Genomic DNA, 14,897 nt, shown 5'->3' with positions numbered 1-14,897 from the left:
CGAACTCCCTCGCCATCTCACCGTCAGATAGCTCCTCAACTGTAATCACGTAGGCTGAGTGGACCTTCAACCAGCTGTCAGATCCCTGACCTGGGTGGGAATCAAACCCGAGGCCTGCGGGTAAGAGGCGGGGCCGGCACACACAGCAAATACGCAAGTTAGTTAGAAGTTTATAAATTATTCTGAAGACAAACATGTTACTGAGTCCAATTCAGTCAGACAAAACTATATGGTAGAAACAGTCACTGTAATGACTTTCTTCTAGCTTTTCATTTCCAAATTCATTTATCACTTCTTAGCAATCCACACTGAGAGTGATGTGAGTGCTGTTCTTGATTCTTTTTAAAACTGGAAACAACCTTTCAACCAACCAGTTTGTTGCTGGGACACAAGTGTAAATCTTGAAGGCACTCTATATCCTACAGAGAACTTGTCACTATTTTCAGCCTTCACACATAATGGATACATTCTTCATCAAAATGACTTCAACTTTCTCTGCAGCTTCTAGTTCAGTGATATTCTTTGTAGATGTTGACTCTTCCGCAAGATCTGAAACATGATATTTTTATTTTTCTCCAGACCTTGTGCTATCTTTGAAGCATTCTGGCCTTGCTGGCTCAGATGGTTCCTCAAATTATTTCTGAAATTTGGTCTCGAGAAATTTCAATAGATCTTGAAGATTGAACACATTCCAGATTCCTGATCTGAAGAAGCTTATTGTATGTACTTCAGAAAGATAAAAAGATACCAAGAGAGTCATGCATTGCAATTATACATCCTCAACTTGAAGAAGAAGCTTTACGTCTAACACTACCCTTTTCCTTTTCATTTATGGAGACTGTTGTTACTCTTACAAGCATCGAGTTTTTGACTGTCACATTGGCTCTCTGCAGAATTTGAAAAGTAGTTGTATACAGCTTGTGTTAACACATTCACGCCCATCATCAGAGCGGGCCCAGCTATCCCAGCTGTTAGTGGCAGAACAAACACAACGTTCACAATAAGTTCTAAACTAAACAAGATATGGACATACCTTAATGAAGTCCTCTAGTATCTCTGTAGGGTGTGGTAGGTAATGTCACACTTTCCACAAAAATAGCGTGTTTCACTAATAATTTTATTTTTGAAGCACACTTTGCACCTTCTTGAGGGGAACTTGACTTTATTTGATGGTGGAAACTTCAAGAGAATATGCTCTTTTCTCTTCCTATCTAACCTAAATGGTGATCCTTGGCCGGTGCCCTTTTTGGCAGCAAAATCGCAGGACGTTGACTTGTAGCTGATGAAGTAGATGAAGCTGAAATGTCGGAGAGAGGTGACTGTACTTGTATGTCGGGTTCACTTTTCCCCCATTTGAGAATTCCCTGATTTTCCTTTAGATCTTTTGGTACACCCCTATTTGACCGTATTGTTCCACATACGGCAGTGCTCTGTTCCCGTAATTGTTTCGCGAGTCCAACGCTGTTGCAATAATTGTCCATACAGACTGTATACCCCTGGCCAAGATAATTTTCAAGCAGCTGAAAAACTGTGCTTTGTAAATGCGCATCACTTGCATCATTTCTATTGTCCCTACACACCATGGTTACACTTCAGAACGCTTGTGCAATCACAAACGAACTACGCAGCGCAAGGCTACCTTCAGGAACAAAACAAAAGAAGTGCATTGGGAGGGAAAATCGCCGTGGCCATGTGGTTTCTGTTGAGTAGAAGCATTCATAAGGGTAGTACCTTCATCTCTTTCGCACATATTTGTGACCAAAATAGATCCCAGCTGCATAGGAATGGCTCCAGTTCAAGGTTGTGCTTATCTGGGTTAACTCGGATACGGGCGTGAATGTGTTAAGTTGCATTACACTTATTTAACTGAGAAATTACAAATTACTTTTCCAACAAATATTCAATAAAATTATAATTACAATTACATCAAAGAACGCCAGTCTTCTTTAACACATGGCTGGTATGACAGCAAAGTTTGCAGGGTTTGTTTTTTTTTTTTTTTTTTTTTTTTTTTTTTTTTTTTTTTTTTTTTTTTTTTCCTTGACAGAGACATTAAGCGACTATTATCAGCAAGGCCCAGATTTTTACATGATATAAAGTGCAAAATATGTACATAAAATGTAGTAAATACCAGTGAAATACGTAATATTCACAAAATATGTACAGTGAAACTTTGTTAAGACGTTTCTGCAGTGGACAAGGAAAAAGAACCCGTTAAGCGAGAAAATGTACTAATGAATATACAGCAGAACCCTGTTTATCCTAAATAAAGGGGGTGGAGCCACTTCGGATGACACACAATAAATATTTTCAGAAGTTAAATGTCAAAATAAAAATGCATAAACTCTGTTAAGCAAAGGTGCATACTGTATATTAACATTAAAATATTTACATAACATCACTCATTGTATAAAATCAGTGATTTTCTTCTGAATTTTCTTGGTGCAGCACTGTCATGCAGTTATGTCGCGACACCATACATCAGCTGGTGTAGATTCATTGCTTTGTTCAAAAAAGTGCAAAGGAATCTGAAATAATGAAACAAGTTTTTGTTACTACTGAACTGAATACTGTATACAGTAATTAAAGCGTGTGGTACTGTATTTTAATAAAAATTTGAAATCAATCTTACCTGCAATGAATTAAATCAATCATGTGCTCTAACTCAATTCTCAGAACTGCTGTTGTCAAGGTCGGAGTCGTCTGCATAATCTTCATGACAAATAATAATAATAATAATAATAATAATAATAATAATAATAATAATAATAATAATAATAATAATAATAATAATAATATGCCGGCCCCGTGGTGTAGGGGTAGCGTGCCTGCCTCTCGCCAGAGGCTCCTGGTTCGATTCCCAGCAGGTCAGGGATTTTTCTCCCGACCTGAGGGCTGGTTCGAGGTCCACTCAGCCTATGTGATTAGAATTGAGGAGCTATCTGACGGTGAGATGGCGGCCCCGGTCTCGAAAGCCCAGAATAACAGTCAAGAGGATGCGTCTTGCTGACCACATGACCCTTCGTAATCTGCAGGCCTTCGGGATGAGCAGCGGTCGCTGGGCAGGCTAAGGCCCTTTCAAGGGCGTTAAGTGCCGTGGGGTTTGGTTTTTAATAATAATAATAATAATAATAATAATAATAATAATAATAATAATAATAATAATAATAATAATAATAATAATAATACAGTAATAATAATTCCTGCTTGTTCAAGAAAAAATGTATCATGGAACGAACTTGAGGGTAAGAAACTGTTTTGCTTTATGCTACACGTGCATTCTGGCATAAGTCATAATATAAAAGTAGGGCTTGCCTCATAGCTCTCAGCACATATAGTAAGAAAATTACTAATATCAATGGCTGAGAACGACAGGGTAAAAACAAAATATTAAAATACAATTTTGCATGGAGATCATACGTCGTAGATGAACACGGACTTTAGAAATTTAATGCATGATAACGAATGAATTTACGCACTATCTAGCGACGTAGTTAAAATCTAATGACAATTCTCTATGGACTGGACACACAAAATGTTGCAATCTGATGGCTCAAGTTGTACAAACTCGTATAGAATTGAGCGCTATCCAAACAACGATATATTGTTGTCTGGCTCTCTACGGGTTAATATTCATCTATGCAGGTGTTACAGTGTGTTTTAAAGTTGTTTACTGTTATTGTATTTGCCTGATTTGACTCGCTGGCTGATGATGGCACAAGTTTTGCGCCGAAACTAGTACCTCATGTGATCGACATGCCATTAAATCACATTAATAAATGTCTTTGTATGGAATAGGAGAACCCATATTAATTTTAATTATTGTAATACACTGGCAGGCAAAAAAAGATCACTCTGTAAAATACAAATTCATAATTATTTAACACCCATTATTAGAGGGAATTGTTCCATTAATTACATTAATTTAAGGCAGTTTCTAATGTGTATTCTGCAGTTCTGGAGAAGAATATGATGTTTAGGGCTCGTAAATAAACTTCACCCCTAAGTGGTAGACGCTCAATTTTATAACATTGCCTAGCAATAACACCTTTTAAGTCTTATGATACTGCAGCAGAAGCTACTGATGGATTATCAGTGTGTGACACAATATCTGTCACAAAGAAACATTTTGCCAGTTTCTCTGTCACATTTGACAAGTTAACATGCCTCTTGGCCCAGAAGAGGTTCCAAGGGCAATGGCATTGGTCGATATGGACAAAGCATTCGTTATGCAGTGCAGTGTGTTCTAAGGTGAACTCGGTACCTACCATACACGACCTGGATTAGGCCATCTGCTAAGTACGATAGGTTTCTGGTCAACCAAGTCTTGAGCGATCGCCAAACTACCACCATCCAAGGCAGTAAGAGGACTGTCAGGCAAAGACGCCGAGAAGCCAATATGACCTCAAGAAGGCCTGCAACTGGTCCATAGAGCAGCTCGATTACAGTTTGCAATTGGACTGTTGAGCAGTGTTCAATAGTACTGTACCGGTTACGACCTGTACATAAGTATTTTTTGAGCATAAGTCACGTTTATTTACCACGCGTAATGTTCCGAGAGCGCCCGGTTTGTTTACCAGCAGCGAGGACCAGCTAGCGAGTGTATGACGACTGTGAGCTGTGACGTAGCCACAGGGGCTAGCTAGACCGCCCGCTCGTCTCAACACATGTTACCAGCCTTGACTGGTATTTTCTGGATTCCACGTCACTTGTTCTAGAGAGTTTGATGGAGAAAATTTTGAAATTTCTATAATAATGATGCTAGCGAGTCGAGCGATATGTCATCTTGTTTGGGATCACCTAAATGTCCCAATGCTCGAGTTTCAAGCAAATCCATCGAGGGATTCGGGAGATATTCAATCAAACCGTATTATGACGTAGACGTCCCGAATCGAATAAAAAGAGGACCTACTGTAGCCTATTCACACAGTCTCAGCTGAGTAGTCAGCGGGGACACTCTTGCTGCTACTATCATCGTGGAACTCTGTCATTCTACAAGTGTGGGAAGACGATTCTACCAAGTACTATAAAGTGGACTCATAAAACTTCGAGTGTTGTAGAAAATTTTCTAAGTCTTCGTAATTGAACATAGAATATTTACAAGTGTTAATTGAATGGACTTGTATTATTTACGTGCCTTCGAGACTGAAACTTTTCTAAGTGTTTGGACTTGTATTATTTACGTGTCTTCGAAGCTGGAATTTTTCTAAGTGTTCGTGAAATGGACTTTTATTATTTACATGGGTTCGAGACCCGAATTCTTCTAAGGGTTCACTAAATGGACTTGTATTATTTTCATGTGTTCGAGACCAGAACTTTTCTACGTGATCATTGAATGGACTTGTATTATTTACGAGTATTCGAGATTGGAATTTTTCTAAGTGTTCGTGAAATGGACTTGTATTATTTACGTGGAATATTTGCGACTGTTGAGGAACTCATCCTTCTAATAGACAGTGATTGATTAACATTGCTAGTGATGAACTTTAACTTTCCAACGGCTTTAAACAAAGTTAGGATTTCACTTACATTTACTCAAAGACTTGTACATTTGCCAGTGTTGGTTTAAAAGACTTATAAATTTCGTCAGTGAATTTATTTATGTGGAAGGACTTGTGTTTTCATCAGTGGTCACTCAAAGACTTTATGAATTTCACCAGTGATTAACTTTAAATATATTCAAACTTCCAAGTGAATGGACTTGTGTTTTTCATTCGAGTTTAGGCAAAGACTTGCACCTTCGCCAGTAATGAACTTTGAGTTTAACTATAATTTCACAAGAAGGGACTTGTATTTTTCGTTGCCAAAAGTTATTCAGGGACGAGGATTTTCCTAGTGATGAACTCTAAAATTATTAATACCACTCATATCGTTTTAGGAGTGTTGGAAGTCTTGATGTGCAATTATCAAGAACTCTGCTCATAAGTTGATCATCCAAGGTTTTCATGGACTCAGTGCTACTAGTGACCTTGGGAACATCAATCATCTCAGTCTCATTGGGCTGAGGTTGTACATGACTATCTACAACATCGCCTGGATCACCGGGGTTCAACCCGGGCCTCAGAGTTCGAGACATCTCTACTTGCCGTCAATCCAGACAGTCCAGCTGCCTCTGTCTGGAGTATCTGGAGTCCCTGGAATCCCTGGAGTCTTCTGGAACGTGCTTCAACCAGCTTGGCTTGGTGAGCTGGAGACCCCGAGCCATACTATTGGAATACGAGAAAGACAATCCATTCTACTTAGAGGTGATGTGCAAATTCATGACTTATTTGAATAAACTCTTGTGCAATCAGAGTCAAAGTTTTTCTATAGATAGGACCCTACCTCCTGTCCCGAGCCCTAGCTACAATTAATTCAGTTTTTCGCCCTGAGAACTATATCCATGCTACTTTAAAATTTAATCTGAGAGTCGGGCTCTTTTACTGGTACAGTACTGTTCACAGATGAGTCACGATTATGCCTCCGATCACCTAATGGCAGAGAGAGTGCAGAAGGTGTGGGGAGCGATATTCACCTTGTAACATCTCTGAGAGGTCACCATTTGGGCGTGGCTACATCATGGTATGGGCTGGTATCAGCTTTGAGGCCCAGACTGAACTCCATCGATGGAGGTGCTCTGATTGCACGCCGTTACATCATAGAGGTTTTAGCAGAGCATGAAATCCCCTATCCTGCCTTAGTTGGTGAAAATTTAATCTTGATGCATGATAATGCTCGCCCCCATGCCGCTCGCTGCCTGGCAGAATATCTACGAGACGTCAGGATATGAACCCTCGACTGGTCAGCTTCAATCCCACAGATACCTGTGCAATATGCTTGGCCGAACTTGGACACCCTCAATGACTTGTAGGCAATACTACTGGAAGAGTGAGCACTCATCCCTCAGGACCTTCTAGCTAGCATGCTGTGCAGGATGGTGGGGTTTAACACCCGATACTAAGGCAAGAGAAGTGTCATCAAGAAAACTTTCAGTGGTGTGCTCATAAGTTTGCTCAGTGTTATGTTAATTTAAGCTAATGACATTTTCAAAAATTACAGCCTCCAAGAATTTTTTGGATAAACATTAAAAAAATAATTTTGCTAATCAGTATGAAGTATGTAGAGCAATTATGATAATGGAATGAGGAAAAAAGCAAGGCTTAACATAAAAACACAGGTTTTTTGTTCTTAAAATAAAGTGATCCACATTTTTTACCACCAGTGTATATTGTAACCACTGGGGATGGCAAGATGGAAATTATTCTCATCATTGTGTTTTGTAAAATTATCTAATTTTGGACATGTAAACTATTCACCTTTTCTATTAACTGTATAACATTTTGATTACTGAAATTGTGAAGAAATTCTGTATTTTGTATTGTGTAACAGGATGTTTTAATGAGGCAGGGTGTACTGCCACGTGTAGTTAATGATGAAATCGCTGTTGCATCAGCAACCTTCCAGAATTTACAGGACCAAACTTGATGTGTTTCCTTATTGGAGGAAGTAAGAAAAATTATAATTGGTTTCCTATTACTGAATGTGGATGTCAGACGAGTGTAATTCCCGTGCCCTAATTGGTTATCTCCTGATTGCCCCATTTCCAGCTACCAGCAGCTCCTTGCTAGCGTACCTTGCTTGTCACCTTTTGGCTTTTGAGCTACTTAGCAAGTGGACGCGCCTCAGGTCTGTTCCACTATATGGACACCAACCTTACGGTAAGCACTATACTTTTGTGTATCGAAGTTTCCCCCTAGACCTTCACATTCACCGAATTTGCCCATTTAAATTTTTAATTTTTTTTAACATTTATTAAGATATACCTCATGTTATTTAGCATTTCTATTTTCTAATTTTTCCACCTAATATGTGTTTTGTTTATTTGACTCAATAATTTGATCTTTTTTTTTTTTTATGTTACTAGTGCTTTTGTTAATATATTTGCAATTGAAGGTGAGCAAGTGGAATTTTTCTTTGCCCACAACGAGATACGATCTCATGACCTACCAGGCTTCCTTCCACCTTCCACGTCCTTCCGTAGTTGTCATTTGATAGACCTGTAAGTTAAAGTTTCGCATCTCGAACATGGTGTTAATTTGGTTTTAATTCCTCACATTTCTATTTTAATTATGTCTTCTTCTTATTCTTCTTCTTCTTCTTCTTCTTCTTCTTATTATTATTATTATTATTATTATTATTATTATTATTATTATTATTATTATTATTATTATTATTATTATTATTATTATTATTATTATTATTATTATTATTATTAATAATAATCAGAATTGTAGGTGCTAAAGTGCTACAAATATTATGCACTGTAAATCGCAAAATATATTACACAAGTTTTTGTTTGAGTGACTTACATGATGTTTGCGTGTAATATTGTTGCTTGGAACTATTGAATAATCGGTAATTCTAAGCTACATTTTACCATCTGAAGCATCAGAGTGAAGCTGCTAAGAACTTTTGTTCCGAGCTCGATAGCTGCAGTCGCTTAAGTGTGGCCAGTATCCAGTATTCGGGAGATAGTGGGTTCGAACCTCACTATCGGCAGCCCTGAAAACGGTTTTCCGTGGTTTCCCATTTTCACACCAGGCAAATGCTGGGGTTGTACCTTAATTAAGGCCACGGCAGCTTCCTTCCCACTCCTAGCCCTTCCCTGTCCCATCGTCGCCATCAGACCTGTCTGTGTCGGTGGGACGTAAAGCAACTAGCAAAAATAAAACAGAAAAACTTTTGTACTTTTGTAGTGAGTTTGCATTGTGGAGATTAGTGTTCATTAAAGGATCAATCTCATACCTATAACCTCATCCTGTTAGCTAACTGATAATGGCCGCCTCTGTTGATGGAGGTTGGCAAGATTTTTCTAACTCACTGAATCTAAATAATGAAAATCAGCAAGTCTCAAGTAACCTCATGAATTGACAGGATAAAGAAAGCATAATTCCCACCCGTACCGGTGAACCAGGTAACCTCATGACAACCTCTATTACTGTTCCTAACACACTTAATCAATCTCCTGACAACCCAAGGTTAAGTTACTCTGCAGCAATGCAATCCTACCCTACCAAAGATCAAGCTATTGTTATTGAATCTTGCGATGGTATTAGTATCCGAGATTATATACTAGCAATTGGAAAAGTCACTAGCCCTAGTAACATCCGATTTGTCTCAGAATATCTAATGGAAGAATATGTATCTTCCTTGCACGTCAAAAGTGTGTGGAAGAATTAATTTCAAAACATCCCAAGATTCTCATAAATAATGTTTCCTTGGAAATAAGACCTCTCCTAACTAAAAACAAACGAGTTATTCTATCTAATGTTTGCCCTGTGATTCCTAATATTGTTATTGAAGAAGAATTTCTCAAATTGGACATTAAACTAATGTCAAAGATATCACCTATTAGAGCAGGTTTAACAATTCCTGGATTTTCTCACATTCTCAGTTTTTGGAGACAGATTTATGTTCAAAATGAATAACAAATTTCCAGATTCACTCCAAGTCGAATATGAGGGTACCAATTACTGTATTTATTTATCCTCTGACACACCCACCTGCTTCCTTTGTAAAACTGAGGAGCACTTAGCTAGAAACTGTCCTGATAATGATGAAATAATAAATGAAGGCTCCTCATTAAATCAAAACAGTCATTCTCGTGGTAAGATCGATCCAACGGAATTTCCCCAACTAGTAGAGGATACCGTACACAAAGAATGAAAAAAACTGTCAAGAAAATATTACCTGTACTCCCTCACAAACTACTCTTCAGACAACTGCTACATCTACATCTCTTCATACATGCATACACACATACATACATACATACATACATACATACATACATACATACATACATACATACATACATACATACATACATACATACATACATTATCATTATAGACTGTTATGCCTATCAGTGTTCAGTCGGCAAGCCTTTGTGAATTTACTAAACGTCGCCACAATCCTCGATTTGCAACTAGTGCTGTCGCCTCATTTAGTTCTATACCTCTTATCTTTAAATCGTTAGAAACTGAGTCTAACCATCATCGTCTTGGTCTACCACTACTCTCTTACCCTTCATAACACAGTCCATTATTCTCCTTGGTAACCTATCCTCCTCCATTCGCCTCACATGACCCCACTACCAAAGCCGGTTTATGCATACAGCTTCAACCATCGAGTTCATTCTTAAATTAGCCTTTATCTCCTCATTGCGAGTACCCTCGTGCCATTGTTCCCACCTCTTTGTACCAGCAATCATTCTTGCTACTTTCATATCTGTTACTTCTAACTTATGAATAAGATATCCTGAGTCCACCCAGCTTTCGCTACCGTAAACCAAAGTTGGTCTGAAAACAGACCGATGTAAAGATAGTTTAGTCCGGGAGCTGACATCCTTCTAACAGAATACTGTTGATCGCAACTGTGAATTCACTGCATTAGCTTTACGACACCTTGATTCAATCTCACTTACCATATTACCATCCCGGGAAAACACACAACCTAAATACTTGAAATTATCGACCTGTTCTAGCTTTGTATCACCAATCTGACATTCAATTCTGTTGAATTTCTTACCTACTGATATCAATTTAGTCTTCGAGAGGGTAATTCTCATACCATACTCATTACACCTATTTTCAAGTTCCACGATATTAGACTGCAGGCTTTCGGCACAGTCTGCCATTAAGACCAAGTCGTCAGCCTAGGCCAAACTGCTTACTACATTTCCACCTAACTGAATCCCTCCCTGCCATTTTATACCTTTCAGCAGATGATCTATGTAAACTACAAACATTAAAGATTAAAGCCTTGTCTAACACCTGTAAGTACCCTGAACCAAGAACTCATTCTTAGATTTTGTGATTTTTAGCATTTGCGATAAATGCGAAATATTACATAAAATCAGCTTCATGGTCCGTATCGCACTACAATAGATTCACAATTAAGTATTTATTTTCCACCTAGTCGATACAATGATTGCTTAAGGCAATTTTTAATGGTCAAAAGTGGTACATGTTTCGTATATTATCAACATCTTCAGCCACATAACACTGTTTAGATGAAAAATGTATAAAATTGACAAAGTAATGCTTTAGAGGTAGTGTCCTTAAAATTAACATAAGATTGACAAGATTAAAACAAACAAATAGGTGACAGCAAGGAAGTTCTTGACACACCTATATCCCCCACTCCTCCACCTCCTCAGGTGCAAGAGCAAGGAAGAACGCATCATCAATATTACACCCGGCGCAAAACTGTGAAAGAATGACAGGAGTTACTGTTCCAAAGGAAAGCAGGCTTAATAAGATTTGACAACTAGGAATTAGTTATATCTTCATCTACATTAATAATAAGAGCCGCACTGTGATATCAGGATTTCTTCATTTCGATAATTAGTTATAAATTGTATAATTTTTAATTTATAAATTGATCTTTTTTTCATGAATTATTAAGAAAAGAATATTTATTAGGACAATTTCTCTATGGAATATTGTACAAGTGTTTCCTTGACGACTGCTTTCTATTGTAGAAATAATTTATATATTTTCTCTTGAGTTATTTGTTTGTTTTAATCTTGTCAATCTTATGTTAATTTTAAGGACACTTCCTCTAAAGCATTACTTTGTCAATTTTATACATTTTTCATCTAAACAGTGTTATGTGGCTGAAGATGTTGATAATATACGAAACATGTACCACTTTTGACCATTAAAAATTGCCTTAAGCAATCATTGTATCGACTAGGTGGAAAATAAATACTTAATTGTGAATCAAATGCGAAATATGTCAAAACTTTGTCAGTGTATGTGCCTTCATCTTATATGAGACGTACGAGTGGTTTTTAGCGATTTCGAATTGGGATAAAATGCGAAATTGATTCAAAATGCGAAATTATACAATTTATGCAAAATAGATGCGAAACTTGGAGTTTTATACGAAATAAAAGTATATCTTTCTAAAAACGATGCATTTTTCTTCAAAATAAGATATATGTTGTTATTTATTTCAGGAGAAATAATTATTACGGCGCATATTGCAATCGTAAAGCAATTAGCTGGTCGGAGAGATTTATTCTCTCTGTTTTGCAGTCTACCCGATTGATGTCAGATGATACCTGAAGCTATTTTCTCTGTGTAAATAGTAACTCTGAGCTAAAATACGGAAAATAAAAAGCACCTCATTTTGCCGCTCGTTGTAAAGAATCATGGCGGCATCCAAGCACGGCATGGATGAGTTTATTCGTAACTGGTTTGAAAATAGTGATGTTGAAAGTGGAAATGATTCTCTGGAGAGTGAAAATACTTCTTCTTCTTCAACTGACAGTGATGAAAGTGATTCCGATTTCAGTTCTGAGATGATAGTGCCAATTGAAACTACGTGACAACACCAGAATGCAACAAGAACGAGTGAGAAGTCTAGTTTTTATTTTTTCTAGTTGCTTTACGTCGCACCGACACAGATAGGTCTTTACATGTTATAAACCTCATTTTAGGTCCGTATAAGTATTGAATAGGTGGAATAGGTGGAACAAATTACAACACCTTTATTATTGTTGAACAGATAGGTCTTACGACGACGATGGGATAAAAAATGCCTAGGAATAGGAAGGAAGTGGCCGTGGCCTTAGTGTGAAAATGGGAAACCGCGGAAAACTATCTTCAGGACTACCGACAGTGGGGTTCGAACCCACTATCTCCTGGATGCGAGCTCACACCTGCGCGCTCCTAACCGCACGGCCAACTAGCCCGTTGAGAAGTCTAGTAAAATGATACTTGGAATTATGATCTTGTTGACAATAAGCCTCTTTCTGTAACATGTAAACCAGTTTTTGAAATTCACTCTATAGTGGGGAAGGGGTTGAGTAAAAATCCGAAAAAATGGACGTAGGGAATGAATTTCTAACCCCACAGTTCTGGGATCACGTTACTACAGAAACCAATGCCTATGCCTCTACATTTCTTGCTAATTTATCTGCTTGCCTTGAAACCAGTAATACTTACGAACAAAAACATTGGTTTCCTGAGACGAGCTAAAAGCTCACTTTGTTTTGTGTATTCTTATGTAGCCTATGTAATTAATCAAATTTATGTTAAAGTGACGAAAAATTAAATGGTATGTAAGGGAATATTTCCTTTCACAAGTAATGGCAGGCCAAAGGGTTAAATCATTCAATGTGTGGAATTTCTTTCACTGGCTAAAGAGCAATGCAAAGACCAGTCAATCAAACAGCAAATACACTTTCAAGCACCACGTTCATTCTCTTTGTGTGTTGACCCTTGATCATAGTCGGTTATTCCTGACATTGGTGTTGAGTAGCAGTTCTGTTTAAAAGTACGGTAGCGATTTATTTTATTGTCTGGTAGCCATGGGTAGAAGCGAAGTGACAATCAAAGAGCATGCCGAAAGTCACAAATTGGGACATTTTTATGTAAGGATACAGATGGCCTATATTGATGTGCCGACTCTGCAATCAAAAACTTGAAGAAGAAAAACAAATGTTTTGCAGGCCTTCCTTTGCCTTGGCAGCACTTCTGTCCATTTGGGCCTCTACGAACAGTGTCAATGTAGAGTTGTTTTCAGCAACATAATTGTAACTGATAAGTGGCCTCAAATGAAGGAGGACACCTTTTAAGCAATTGGCATGTTGTACTTTAATCATCATTGGAATTCCTCTTCCTTGTAGGTGTGTTGTACTGTGATAAATAAATACGTTCAGAATAGTATTTTTCACTTTGAAATTGTGTTTGTAAATTTGAAAATAAGCATATTCCTGTGTGTGCGTTAATACTTCTTGCAGTCCTATGTTGATGTTTGTTTTATTTTCCATAGCGAATTCAAAACTGCATGACGAGCAATGTGTGATTAAACAGTATGATTTTACTCCCAACTTTTGTGTGTGCAGTTTAGCAAATTATGCCTATTTTTAACCAATTTGCTACAAAACGCTAAATTTGAAAATCAAAACGCTAAATCCCTGATTTTTAAATGCTATAAACCACGAACTCTACCATTCTAACATCAATTCTTACTGAAGCCCAATTGTCAACATAAATGCCTTTGATTGCTTTTAATCTACCTTTAATTCCATAGTCCCCCACTATGGCGAACATCTTTTCCCTTGGTACCCTGTCATATGCTTCCTCTAGATCTACGAAACATAAACACAACTGCCTATTCCTCTCGTAGCATTTTTCAATTACCTGGCACCTACTGAAAATCTGATCCTGACAGCCTCTCTGTGGTCTGAAACCACACTGGTTTTCATCCAACTTTCTCTCAACGACTGATCGTACCCTCCCTTCCAAGATGCCAGTGAATACTTTGCCTGGTATACTAATCAATGAGATACCTTGATCGTTGTTGCAATCCATCCTGTTCCCTTGCTTATAGATAGGTTCAATTACTGCTTTTGTACAATGTGAAGGTTCCTTACCAACACTCCACACTAATTTTACTACTCTATGAAGCCATTTCATCCCTGCCTTCCCACTATACTTCACCATTTCAGGTCTAATTTCATCTATTCCTGCTGCTTTATGACAATGGAGTTTATTTACCATCCTTTCCACTTCCTCGAGTGTAATTTCACCAACATCATTTTCCTCCTCCCCATGAGCTTGACTGTTTGCAACACCACCAGGATGATTTCCTTTTACATTGAGAAGATGTTCAAAATATTCCCTCCACCTCTCCAGTGATTCCCTGGGATCTGTTATGAGTTCACCGGAATTACTCAAAACACTGTTCATTTCCTTTTTCCCTCCCTTCCTAAGATTCTTTATTACTGTCCAGAAAGGTTTCCCTGCTGCTTGACCTAGCCTTTCCAGGTTATTACCAAAATCTCCCCACGACTTCTTTTTGGATTCAACAACTATTTGTTTCGCTCTGTTTCTTTCATCTAC

At 37.9% G+C, this 14,897-nt stretch overlaps 2 protein-coding genes across 7 annotated transcripts in view; both read right to left on the bottom strand.

Annotated features, from left to right (window-relative positions):
• The window catches only part of wkd (whacked), a 569,688-nt gene that overhangs the window by 15,494 nt on the left and 539,297 nt on the right, over positions 1 to 14,897 (bottom strand). The gene's annotated exons all lie outside the window — the stretch shown is intronic.
• Positions 1 to 14,897, bottom strand: part of Mhcl (Myosin heavy chain-like) — a 399,178-nt gene that overhangs the window by 234,191 nt on the left and 150,090 nt on the right. The window lies entirely within an intron of this gene.

Source organism: Anabrus simplex, chromosome X (assembly GCF_040414725.1).
Source record: "Anabrus simplex isolate iqAnaSimp1 chromosome X, ASM4041472v1, whole genome shotgun sequence".
NCBI lineage: Eukaryota > Metazoa > Arthropoda > Insecta > Orthoptera > Tettigoniidae > Anabrus > Anabrus simplex.
This window is presented reverse-complemented; position numbering and strand designations above follow the sequence as displayed.